We start from the raw sequence: 13,433 nt of genomic DNA on the forward strand, positions 1-13,433 counted from the left end.
CCTTTCAGCATAACCAGTACAGCCTACAATAAATCTGTTTTGTTGAGTAACTGCCTAAAATCACGGGAAGGGTCCTGAAACGAACCTTGAGAAGTGTCCTAACCCATCCCTCAGCCCCAGGCAGGGCCAGCTAAATCTAAACCATTCTTGACAGGAAACCTTATTTAGATTTCTTTTAAGTAGCAGCCTTAACTAGAACTGGGGAAAATGGCAAAATTCAAATTATATAATATATATACATACATGTATGTATAAGAAAATACAAAGAGAACCCTGATCTAAATGATAAGTCTCCCTCCTCTGACCACTTCATACCCTCTAACCAAAGAGTCCAAAACAGGAAACTCTAATAAAAACACTTCCTTCCTTTTAAAAAATAAAAGGCTACTCAACTGAGAACCTCAGCTCCTTGGAAACATAGGGGCATCTCTTCTCAAGAAAATCAGAATTATCAGGTCCCAAAATATTTGGGTCTTCATGCTGCAAAGCAGAGAGCTCTTCAGTTCCACCAAAAAGCAAATACAAAGTAAAAGTGTTGACCAGCCTTTCCAGCAACCAAAGTGAGTTTAAGATGTCTGTAGCCTGTTTGTGATCAAAGGCACCCACCTTGTCTCCTGACCCAATCATTTCTGGTGGGAGGCTGCACTAGGTCCCTCCAGGGCAGTCACTGAACAGCTCTGGGGTTACATGAACATGGGGATCCATGGCACACAGCCTTATGCTGCTTCCACTTCCCTGCAGCACTCATGGCATCCAAATTGGTGGCTACCCCCATCAATTTAATACCCCCCTTTAGAGGACAGAAAGCTGTGGTGACAGCCAAAATGCATCCTAAAAGAAGTGATGATTTCATGGCTAAACACAGCTGTTACACAAGCATCTAAATAAATCAGTTAGAGACCTAAACATCAAACCCAATCCAAAGGCAGATGCACTTCCTTGGTGAGCAGGGAAGTAAATTCCTTGCATCTGTTTTCTTCCACCTACCAGCATTACTTTGGTTGCAGCGCAATTGGAGCATGGTCAAGCAGTTTTCTGCAAAATGAACACAAGCTTAGGCACAAGGGTGTGGGGAGATGTGAGGTACTGAGCTTGGCACCACCAATCCTGTGAGAGAACACAGCCCTTGATGTATCCTGCGCACACAATGCAGCAGAGCTCTAACCCAGAGCCCAGTTTCCACTGTCAGAGAAGCTTTGTAAATCCACCCTAAGCATACATGGCTTCTCCAGCCACGAAAAGGCAAGAGGTAACTCCATCCATCCCCCAGGGACCAGAGATGAATTACAAGAATGTCACACAAGAACAGAAAGGCTCTTCTGTGTGCTCCTTCCTCTAGGATCTGCTTATATGTTCCTACTTCCTTCTGGCCTCCCCTCAGCATCCCACAGTCTGCAGAGCAAGCTTTGGCTATGTCAGAAGTCCTCTTCTCCCACCTTTCTGCAGGGCAGACCTCCTGGCTGAGAGCTGCTTCAGACCTCCAGCCCCATCACCAAGGCTGGAGATGAAGACATCTATTATTCAGACAGTGATGCCTGACTTCTTGGTTAGGAAAACCCTGATTAAAAAACAATGTGTTGCCCTTCCTGTTTGCTTTGCAGTGGCCTTGTGTAGATCCAGCTCTACAGCAAGTGATCCATCACCAACAACCTGAAAGATGTGTATCATGCAAACACAAAAATACTTCACATTTCACTTTATTTTCTGTGTCTTCCATTCTCATTGCCCATCTATTCCAATGTTCCTTATTATCTTTTCTTTAACCTAATTATTATAGATACATATGGAACACCTAATAGTTGTTTTTTTCACCAGGGACCATTTTGTGCAATACTGCCACATAAGCTTCAAAGACCATCAAATTTAAAAGAAAATAAACACAATGAATTCACTTTTCTCACTTTGTCACTCCCAACCCTTTATTTCTTGATTTTTTTGCTTACACACCACAGAATGTACATGTGCCTTTGTCACACTGTCTGTGAACAGTGTGTTCACCATATTCTGATAATCACAGATTAGAACTTCAGTAATACTTCTCTAGTTAATTAGTTTATTCACTAGGCACAGATTAATAACTGATGAGCTACAAAAAGTTGCTATTGTCTGAGTCAGTCACCAAGTAACTAACTTGGCCATTCAGGCAGGGAGAAGTTTTCTTTTCTGAAAGGTGACAAGTAGCTATGTAATGACTTCTATTATTTTCTCAATAAACTCAGAGAAAATAGGACACTGCAGCTAGAAAAACACAGAAAGAGAAATTAGCTGCTACTGTCATTAAGGATTCAGAGACTGATAAAGAACAGTTGGTGCAATGCAGCTGGAGAGGCTTTTCAGAGTAAAGTGATTATTCTCTGGCCATTAACAAATTATTTTTTCCTGGACTGAAAGACCTGCACTCCTCCAAATAACCTGGCTTTGCTATGAGGAGCACACTGACTGCCAGGGCAGGCAAGAGCCATTGCCCTCTTGGCCCTCCTGGTGGCCACTACATTTCCACCTCTTTGTTTCCATGCCACAGAAAAAGCACAGAATAATTAAAAGGCTGAAGCACATGCAGACATTGGAAGGAGACTGGTTTTCAAAATTAGCCTGACCAAATGAATTTGGAGCTGCACCAGGATGTTCAGGGACCAGCCCTTTGCAGCCCCACTGAAGCTTAGTGAGGAGTCACAGCAAACTTCCCGCACCTCTCTTGTCAGTCAGAGCTCACCCCCAGTCATCAGCTCAAAGATAACACAAAGATAAGACATCTGGGGACACAGTCAGTCAGTTCTGAGGCTTGTTCTGACATCTCTGTGCCTGCCATGGGGGAGGTGGGGGGGACCAAAACCCACACCCAGCTTGTCCTACAAGTCAACAGCAGCTGCCTTCCTTTGCTGTAGTGGCTGCTCTCTAGCGACTCTGAGGGGAGTGGGAGCAATACAGAGACCTGGAAGCTGCTAAGCTGAAGGTCACTTCTCTGAAGAGCATGGAGGAAACAGGGGACCTACCCCAGACTCTTTGTTTAATTCTTGAGAACATTTAGCCCTCTGATATCTTTAAGAAGCATTTCCAAACAGCTACATGCACAAATTGAAATCAGTGATGAGTGGTGTCCTCTCAGATCCATACTGGCACTGGCATCCTTTCATAACTTCATCAATGGCACAAGCAGTGGAATCAAGGGCACCCTCCACTCTTGTGAGATCCCACCTGGAATACTGCATCCAGCTCAGCACAGGGGTCCTCAGCACAGGAAACATGGACTCGTTGGAGCAGGTCCAGAGGAGGGCCACAAAGATGATCTGAGGGTTGGAGCACCTCTCCTAGGATGACAGGCTGAGACAGCCGGGGCTGTTCATCCTGGAGAAGAGAAAGCTCCAGGAAAACCTTACAGCATCTTCCAATACCTAACGAGGACCGACAGGACAGACTACAGAGACAGATGTTTTAGCAGGGCCTGTTGCAAAAGGACAAGGGTTTTAAACTAGGGTCAATTTAAACTGGACATGAGGAAGAATTTTTTTACTGAGAGAGAGGGGAGACACTACAACTTGCCCAGAGAGGCGGCAAATGACCTATGCCTGGAAACATTCCAAGTCAGGCTGGACAGAGCTCTGAGCAACCTAATCTAGTTTAAAATGTCCCTGCTTACTGCAGGGGGGTTGGACTAGACGACCTGTAGGTCCCTTCTAATCCAGCTATTCTATGATTCTATTAAGTAGGAAATACAAAAGGATGCTGGAAATAGGTCCTGCTCAGAGTGATGCAGTCACTAAACCCAAAGCCAGCAACTGACTGTGGAGCTGCAGCTCACATAAGGGTCCCCAGGACCCACAGGACTGGCAAAATCCTGCAGCTGTGACCCTGTAAACTCACCTCATCCATGTTACAGCACAGCTCTGTACACCAAAGGACAGCATGGACAGAACTGGGTGGGGGCGGGAAAAAAGGAAAGCCAGAACTAACAAGCTACATTAAATCACCCAGCAGAGCAGCTCCTCCACAGAGTGGCCTATTTACAGAGTAGCTCAGTGCCCTGGGAGGGATGGGCAATACTGCAAACCCAGGAAAGGAAATTCCCTAGGAGAACTGGGACAGGCTAACAAAGATCCACACAGCCTAGGACCTCTCATACAGCCACCTCTTACTTGAAATCTAGAGTCTGGTGGGAGGCTTTAGGCCTGCAGCTTTGAATGTAAGATAAGGAAAACTTTTTCATCCTGAAAACAGACTGTGAAACTCAAGCAATGCTGGGAAGTGTTTCGCTGTATTGTTATTCTGTAGATGCTGTTTCTGGAGGCAGGACCCAGCACAGCCTGATCTCAAAACAAAGCCATCCATGGCTAGCGCCTCACATCACCAACCATCTCCTTCCTCTTGAAATAAAATAAAATAAAAGCAAGCACCCCCATAAATCATTCATCCACCCCAGTTTCATAACAAGAATATTTGTCAGCTCCCATTTTATGTCCCTTTCTCTGGCTGCCTGTTCTCCAAAGCCACCATTTCAGCTGCCTGTGCATAGAGACCAGCAAGCACACAGCACCACAACAGCTCCCACACTCCCATCCTCCTGCCTCAGAGGATGGCCACCTCTCTTCCACAAACCCTCACCTGCACTGCCATACATTTTTCAGGGGATTTTCAAAAATATCTTTCTTTTTTTTTTTTTTATCAGTAGCTCTGGGGCACCCATCAGAGGTACTTCAGCTACCGTAACAATCACATGATTTATGTAAAAGTAATTGAGGTTAAACTATCTGCCACATCAAACTCTTCACATTTGGCCCCATCTTTAGGACCTAGAAACATCTGAAATAAATAAAGCCATGTGTCATTTAACAGGGTCTGGGCTTAATTAGGATCATTCCGGATTTTATGGGAAAAGCTTTGTCCTGGCAGCTTTACATAGCTAGTCTATCACTTGTAAGGTTATCTGCTTTTTTTTTTTTCTCCCTTTAGTACCTACACCAAAATACTTTTCCACACAGCTTTTCCTTTTTTTTTTTTTTTTTTTCCATCCTCCAACCAGCCGGATGACAACCCCTCCTTATCTCTGGCTGTCTTCCATGCTAAAATAAGAATGCCGTTGTTAGGCCGAGGGAGCTGCACCCTTCCACCTCCGTTCCCTCCCGCGGCACGCCGCTGGCTGCGCAGGAATGCCCCAGCTCCCATTCGCTGGGCATTTTCATGTGACATTGTTGCAATTTACCCTTTAGCTATAATTTCTATTTCTAAACCACACCAGGCCTCTCGTGCCAGGCATTTTGTAGCCTGGAGTGCCAGCCTGTGTCCTGAAGAGCTGGTGCTCCCCAGCCCATCTCCAGTGCCCCTGCCTCCCTGGCACGAGGGTGAGCACGCAGCCAAACACAGCTCGAAGGATTCCATCAGCAGCAGGGAACGACTGGATTAGAACAGGGCTAGGATTAGAGATTGATGAGTTGCTGTGAGGCTGCTCCCTCTGTATGATTGGCTCCAGCAGCAGTGTTTGAATGTCAAACTGCATCCCCTCGGAGCAGAGAGGTACCACCTACCTCAGGTTTCACACTGCTGCGCGCAAGGCAGCTGGTGGAAGGCAAGGGGCTTGAGTTGGGGTCTGAACGCATAGCCCTGTACAGATGAGACCTTGGCAGGTCAGGCAGAGATGAGGAGAGAGGGAAACATGGAATGATATGCCCACAGCTACACTGGCAGCTTGAGTCAGAGGCAGAAACGGGAGCCAGATTTTTAAAAAAAAATTAGTTCCTCATGCAGGAGATGAGCCAGCAGCCTTTGTTACATCTAAATGCATTTTTCCCCCGTAATTCATACTGCTGCAGGCTCTGCACAGTGAAGTCAAGCATCCTGAAGCTGCAGGGTGCTCAGTGTGACCTGCTGATTGCACATGCCAAGCCTGCTACACGACCAGCTCCATTCTCCAGTCCATGCCTACAACGCAATCAGTGCATGTTGCAAAAGCTTAACACTTGCTTTCTTTTGGTAGGAAGTGACCAGGACCCTGCAAAACCCATCACTGAGGTGATTTCCAGCCTGACCCAGATAGCTCTGGCTGCTGGATCGCCTCCAGAATTTAGTGTATAACAGGAACTCAGCAGCGCTCTCCAGTCAACTCAAAGAGTTATTCCCTCTTCAAATTTGTCTTCAATCATCTCTGAAGGTGAAAGAGACTTCAGCTTCCCTCACTGGAGCTCCTCACAGAAATACTATAAAATTCATCAAATATCCCAAGGACAAAATAGTGAGGATGCATTAATTGATCAGGTCCTCTGGCAGAGCGGTGCAGGAGACCACCCTGCCTATCAGCAGCCTCCTCTGCTAGTTACTGTAGTTACATCTGATTAACCGGGGCCACTCACGGCGTCGTGAAATGGAAGGAAAGGCTTTTCAAATTTACATATTAAAAAAAACAAACGGAGGTGTGCTGATTTCTGTCCTATGGAGTGTTTCAGACATAACATTAGTAATCAGTAGCGTATTTGTGAGGAAATCTTTACTTTGAATGCCAAGCCGATTTGCTAATGATAAACGACATGAAAGGTTGCTTAGAAAAAGGAAAAACATTTCCTCATGAAGTTTAAACGGAAAATACCTGAAGAATTAATGGGCAACCAGATACTCTTTCCTCTTTAACAATACATCTCCATTAGACAATATATATACTTTGAATCCCGCATTTGAATAATTTTTCTTTCTAGAAAAATAATTCTGATGAAGAACGTGTGAGAAAACTACCATCAACAGCGGTAAATGAACCAAAGCCGAACCAATCTCTCAAAAAAGAGGTGTGTTGGGGGAGAAATGACAGAAGGAGAATAACTGCCCTGCAACTCCTGCCCAGGGCGCTTGCACCCCGCAGCATCCCCCCGGAGGGATGCAGAACTTCTGGAGCACGACACTTCACCCTGGCATTCACCGCCACGTACGCCCGGACCGCTGCGACGCCGGCGCAATGACCCACGCCCCGCGACAGCCTCCTCCAGCAAAAGCCATTAAGGGAGCCGCAGGTGACAGTCCCTCCGCCTGGCACACTCCGCCAGGAAGCCGGGCGACAGCGGGAGGGATTTCTGCCCCAACTTCGGAAGGGTAAATTCTCCTCCTGCTTCTCGCCTGCGACCGGCTACGCGAGGGACCCCAAATATCCCATTACCGCCCATCTTGAAATCCATCCTGCACGTTTCTAATCTCCTTTCCGCGGAGCGCGGGCCGGGCGCCGATCGCCGCCGCGGCCGCGCCGAGCGCGCTGCGCCGCCCGCGGGGCAGCAGGAGCCGCGGGGGGCGATGCGGGGCTCCTCCCCGCGCACCCACGGCCGTGATTTTGGAGAAGTTGCGCAGGCAGGAGGAGGAGAAGGAGGAGGAAGGGCGGGGGTGGGGTGGGTGGCTCTGCTCGTGCGGTCACGGTCTCGCCCCGTCCCTTTCCCCGCCGCGGTCCCTCCGCGCCCCCCACCGCCGCAGCCCCACCGCCGGGACAACCCGCACAAAGCCGCCGCCGCCGCCGCCGGGATCGCGCTGCGCCCGCTCGGCGCCACCAGAAACAATAGTCACGGGCCGAAGCGGGGACCGCGGGGCCGCCGCCCTCCCCGCGGCACCGCAGCGCCCGGCCGCCGGTGGCAAGAAGGCTCGGGGGGGTGGGATTCCCGCAAAACGCCGCCGCCCGGCCAACCTGTCACCGCTCCACCCGCCCCGGGCTGCCGGTGTGCATCCGCTCCGCGGCACCTACCTCCGGTGGAGGGTGCGGCAGCCCCTAGCTGGGCTCCATGGGGCCGCAGCCGCCGCCCGCTCTGTCAAGCGCGGCCGCCGCCGCCGGGGACGCGCCGCCCTGCCCTGCCCGGTACCGCGTCCCGCTCCCCCCGCGCCGGGCGGGCCGGGGCGGGGCGAGCGCCGGGGGCGGGCCCGCCCAACCTGCGCCACGCCCGCCAGCGCCGCCCCCGCCCGCCCGCCCGGCTGCGCGCCCGGAGCCCCGAGAGGATGCTACGGCGGGCAGCGTCAGCCTCCTTCATACGGCTCTTGGGTTTTTGCTCCCTGCCTGCTTGAAGTTTTGACCTTGTCTCCTCTGCGTTTATCTCGGATTGACCACTATTCTGACTTCCTGTTTTTCTTTATTCCCCCTCCACCTCTTTGCCCTTTTTAGTTCCTCCTGTCGCCCCCCCGCCCCCCGTCTTTTCCATCCTCGCTTTCCCTTGTTCCCGTTTTCCCATAACACTCTGAATATCCCAAGCCTCTTGACCTCAGTCTCTGGGCTTTAAAACGGTTTTGTCAAGGGCAAAAGAGTTTTTTGTAGGTTTCAAATCGCTATTAAGTGGCGCCAGCAGCTTATTGGAAGGTGCGGTGCATTAAACTAAATCCATGGCTAGCATTACATAATATGCCCTCGAATGTACATAAAAGATAATTGTAATTCCATCTGGATTTCTGTTGATATTAACAAACCGCTCAAGATTTCCTCTTGCGGTTTAATGGGCTTTCAAAACCTTTGACTGGTGCTGGATCAATCAGATTATGATTTAAGCAAGGGTAAAGCACACACACTCATGACATCCTAGGAATTAGTGAAAGAACAAAAAAAAACTTTGTAGGTCATCTGCCTAATCCATCTTCCAAAAGAGAGTAGGAATGTTCCCCATACAATAATTTATGGGCATTTGTCTAGTTTTCTTTCAAATGCTCCAAATATGTGGCTTCCTCATTGCCCATAGGAATTTAGGTCAAGCTGCCTGAGAGGGAATTTTGTAGCATCATGGGATTTAAAATCCACTACTGTTATTCCAAGGTGGCTTGTTTGGTTTTTTTTCCCCCAGACAGCACAACTGTACAGTTGCAGTTGGTCATTTATTTCTTGCCCATCATCATGGAAGGATTTTGGCCATCACTTTCCCTAGGTTGAGAGCCCAGGGACATGCACAGCTGAGAAAATGTCAGCTTCATGCTCAGTGTGGCCAAAAGAGTGACTCAAATGTCAGGACTTGTTAGGAGAGCAACGAAGAGGAAAAGATTTTACACTGGAAAATGTGTGCTGGACCTATGCTCTCAATACTGCTGGAATTCCAGTCTCACCTTCTCAAAAAGGACATAGCAGAGTTGTAAAACATTCTGAGGAGGCCAGCAGTGATAATCCATGGCTTGAAAGGGTTTTGTAGTTAGGTGCTTGCACACTGGCAGGAGGCACCAGCGGGGAGATGTGAAGAGGTTCCTCAAATCTCGAGCAGCATGGAGAGGGTGGGCAGGGACTGGTGGCCCTGGCTTCCAGCAGAAAGGGAGAGGCCATTAACAGAGCACCTGACTGTACAGAGGTGATTCTTCGTGGAAACACAGCTGCGGAGCCCTTTGCCATCTGACAGCAGGCAGCTGATGTCATTTTGAGGGGAAAAATGAATGAATTAACAGGAGAGAAATCCACAGAGAACAACCAAATCACAGCTTGCTCAGAAAGGTCCCTCCATGACAAATGGCTTGTGGCTGCGCTTGCTTTGGTTTTGCCCTTTCCCCTTGGTGTATGTTGAATATGCCTCTCAGATTTAATCTGGTCACACCTGGGTTAGTTTTGTGCTGCCCACAGCTTTCCTAATGCCCTCACTGCATAGATTTGAGTAGTAAAAGGGATGAGTGGCTTTCAGTGGGAGAATGTCACTGCTGAACCAACTTGTGGCATATCATGGAAGTTGGAATCATCAAAACCCACTGAAAAAAGCATCATTATGCATTGAGTCACTGAAGAGAGAGCGCGCTGGTTGCAAAGAAGTTTCTGTCACTCTTCTAAAATGTGACAGAAATAATCAAATCTAGCTGTGGCCTGGGGACAGTGACCTTAATTTAAAATCAATCAAAAATCCCTCTCTCAATGGCAGCTGATTGTCCCGTGTGCTTTCAGACTGATGCCCTCCCAGGCCTGCCATTGTCAGTGCTGTTATACAAGTGAGTAAGCATTGTGTTGTCTCCTCGTCTTCTCTCCTCCTCCATGTCTTTGAAGCTGAGATAGCATGGTCTCAAACTTCTCCATATCTCTGGCAGAGGAATTTTTTCTGTGCATTAATTTATAAATCTGTACGTGTATGCCTCAGTATGGCTGCTTTATCCATGCAGCTTCTCCAGAAATCTGCTAGTTCAATATTGTATCTTGATACAAGAAACTAGCTCTGGTGAGGTGGGTTGCCACACAGGAGGCAAACTACAGCAAGAATGAAAAGGAAGGAGCCCAAATTATGTATGTAAATGACCTTGGTCAAGTGACTCATGGTCGTAGTCTTTTATGGGACTGATCCTACAGACTGTTTTCACACTGTTTGTGCAGGATCATGTACTCAGGTGGATCAGGATACTCACCATTTGCCTGTGATGCTGCTCCACCTCCGCCTAAATCTCAGCACAAATTCATGTATGTGGTGCTCCTCAGCTCCCATATAAACAGTATTCTAAAGTTGGGGTCTCAGGTAACTCTGGAGAGAGGATCTGCATGAATCTGGTGTATTGTCTGTGTTGACAAACGTGACATCTTCCCTTTTGCCAAGCGTGTAAAGCAATCAGCAGTGCCATTCATCTCAGCCTATCACTTGATCACTCTTTGATCCCAGGATAGTACTATACAGTAGCAAAATTAATACTGCCAGGTGTGATTACTAACACAGTGATCCAGGATGCGTTGGAAGCTTTAAATTCTGCATAAGCAGCCACACGGCAAATGCTGGGTGGGGAGAACTGACAGATGAGTGCACACACACTGTCTGTTGGGAGCATTCAGTGCACAGCAAGAGCACTCATTGCACCTAAAATGGGGTTTCTGAGCAGATGCAAGATTCATAGTGACAGAAGTAATTTTCAGGTTTTCCTCTAATAATATATAGGCAGTAGTAAGCCTGTGGCAAGTCCAAATTGAGTACTGAGCAGCTTTTAAATTGTTTAAGGCATTATCTATTATAAGGAAGTTTATAAAGCTCCATCTCCATTATTTGAGTTTTCACAAGGTCATAATCCACTTGACCCTCGTGGTTTATTTCATCACTATTGTCCCTCAGAGGAATTATAACCTTTACCATTACCACTTGCTAAATATATCACGAGGTTTTAGTGATATTGTCATAAATCACCAAGCTCAGCTTTGTTGCTTGTAATGTGACCATAGTACGTACTGGTTTTGATGCAGTGATTGTCAGCCTGATCTAGTTGTTCTTCTTTAATTATTTTATAATGGGAGGACCACACACTAGCAGATATGAATGTGTATTTGATTTTCTTTAACATTTAAAAATTGCCATTTTCTAAGGTGGTCTGAACTTCAAGTGCGGGCTTTTTAGGCAAAGTTTCTGCAATCAAACATGGAAAATACAAACTCATGGATATTGAAATCAAGCACAGTGACTTCAAGAGCAGCATTCTCACAATTGCTTCTCTTTTCAATTAAATGTGTGAGCATTCATTAGAAATCATATGTAATTTGATCTTCCTGAAAGCATTTAGTGAGAAGAACAAAGGTATCACACGTAGGCAAAGTTCATTACTATACGGGTTTTTAAAAGGATAAGCTATAGGGAAGCTAAAGATAACTGAGAATTTTGGATAACAGTAATGCATATAACTATGCTGCTTTTTACATTTCGGTTAATCTACAATCTGTTTTCTAGCAGAAAGTTGGTCCCATGTCAGCCCCCCAAAAGTCTTAAAGAGAATTTGCCATAGCAAAGATGTGCTAAAGCCAATCTTCAGTTGCACTTAAAGATCAGCTTGCATCAGAAGAAGCTGGCCTCAAAACTGTTTTGACAAGACCTACCTTGTTAAGCAGTAATTGGGATCCAGTCAAGCTGCTTCTGACTCCAAGAAGGATTAACCATTACCATAAATCAGGCTTACTTGCTGGGACTGCTGGGATCCAAAACCTCTTTGCAGCAGCACCTGCAGAAGTTTATCTGTCTGACAGGGTATTGTGGGGCAGGTCTGGGCATACAATGCCCTTCCTGGTGATGTATGGCAAAACTCCTTGAACCAAAAATCTGTCATCTGATGAAACTGTGGAAATCTATGAGGAGGAAGAAGAGGAGTAGTTATCTGTCTTTATTCTTAGACCCTTCCACTGTGACAAATGGAAGAATAGGGATGCACTTCAGCATATCCCCCAGCCACCAACCCACAGGCTGGTGTGGCTGCCTACAGTGTATTAATTTACATCTGAGTTAGTCACTCTTCAACCTTTATGGTCAGCCAGGAGAAATAAGCACTTTTAGGATGCAATTCATTTGACCTTTCTTAGACATGTACTTTAGGAAGAGATAAATCACTCTCCGAAGCGTCAGTGTTTCTCTGTTGACCACAAAAGGACCAGAGAGTGATTAGTTCAGAGGTAGGTGTCTGTATTGCAGGCTGTCTACAGGCAATTAGGCAAATCCCAGACAGATTTTTCTATAATGCTGCTCTTAAATTCTTTCACAAAGATTTTTATTTGTATATCACAAGTGTATAAAGTGACATATTTTTCTCCTTATTTTTCACATTTTTATTTTTGAGAAGCATTACATTAACAGAGCCTGCATGCTGTATCAGAGTTGATTATGTTGGTGCTTTGTTCAGAATTGTTTTCAGCTACCTACTGATAAATTGGCAATTTTTGCACTATTTCACCCCGTGAGTTTCACCAAATATTTGTCTGATTTAATGTAAAGGTGGAAAAAGGGCACATTATACACCAAGAGAATGAATACAGCATTAGAAATACCTCCCATCACTGTATGTGACTAGAAAGCAAAGATGGATATGTGCACTTTTTAAAAAATTTGATCACAGGACAAGATTTTAAATGCTATTAGTAATGAAAAATCCACGGCAGTAAGAGTCACAGCACTGCCAATAAGCCCACTGAGGCCGTGTACAGTACATTGCAGAAAAGGCCCAAGGCTCAGATGTCTATCTCCATGTTCTTGTATTCCCAACAAGCAGTGAATAATGCATTAGTTTTGCTTCAAGCATCCTATTTTGAATATGCTTTAGCCAGAATTATTAGCTTTCATGTAGTGTATATTGTTAACAGAGGTCATGCTCTGTGCCCGTCTAGTGCTGTCTCCAGAAGTGCCCTGGCACAGCACACAGAAACGTTTTACTAGAAATTCTCATTGTTGGTTGTCACCATGAGGTCCCCTGAGATGTCCAAATTAAAAGTACTCCAGATCCAGCTGAAGTCACTGAGAATGTCCCTGCAAACACCACCTGTCTTTGGCTCAAGCTCAAAATATTTACAGAGCAGGAGGAGGGAAACTTATATTGCAGTGGCCTGGGAGGACTCCTAATTTCTGTGCTCATATTGCTCTGTGGAGGTCAGCCCTTAGACCATCTGCCTCTGCTCAGGCACTCCAATGTGTGTGTTGGGCTGTGTTGAGAGCTTCTGAAACTGTGCAAAACAAGTAAATCCCTGGGGCTGCCCATCCCCTCTCCCTCTCCTCACCTGGCCAAAGTGAGGAGAGCCTGAAGAG

At 46.7% G+C, this 13,433-nt stretch overlaps 1 protein-coding gene across 1 annotated transcript in view; it reads right to left on the reverse strand.

Annotated features, from left to right (window-relative positions):
- The window catches only part of RAI2 (retinoic acid induced 2), a 45,596-nt gene extending 37,759 nt beyond the window's left edge, over positions 1 to 7,837 (reverse strand). Inside the window, exon 1 of the mRNA XM_030959685.1 lies at positions 7,703 to 7,837. The gene's annotated coding sequence lies outside the window, so the exon portion shown is untranslated. The remainder of the gene's footprint in view (positions 1 to 7,702) is intronic.
- Between the last annotated feature and the right edge of the window lie 5,596 nt (positions 7,838 to 13,433).

Source organism: Camarhynchus parvulus, chromosome 1, assembly GCF_901933205.1.
Source record: "Camarhynchus parvulus chromosome 1, STF_HiC, whole genome shotgun sequence".
NCBI classification, from domain to species: domain Eukaryota; kingdom Metazoa; phylum Chordata; class Aves; order Passeriformes; family Thraupidae; genus Camarhynchus; species Camarhynchus parvulus.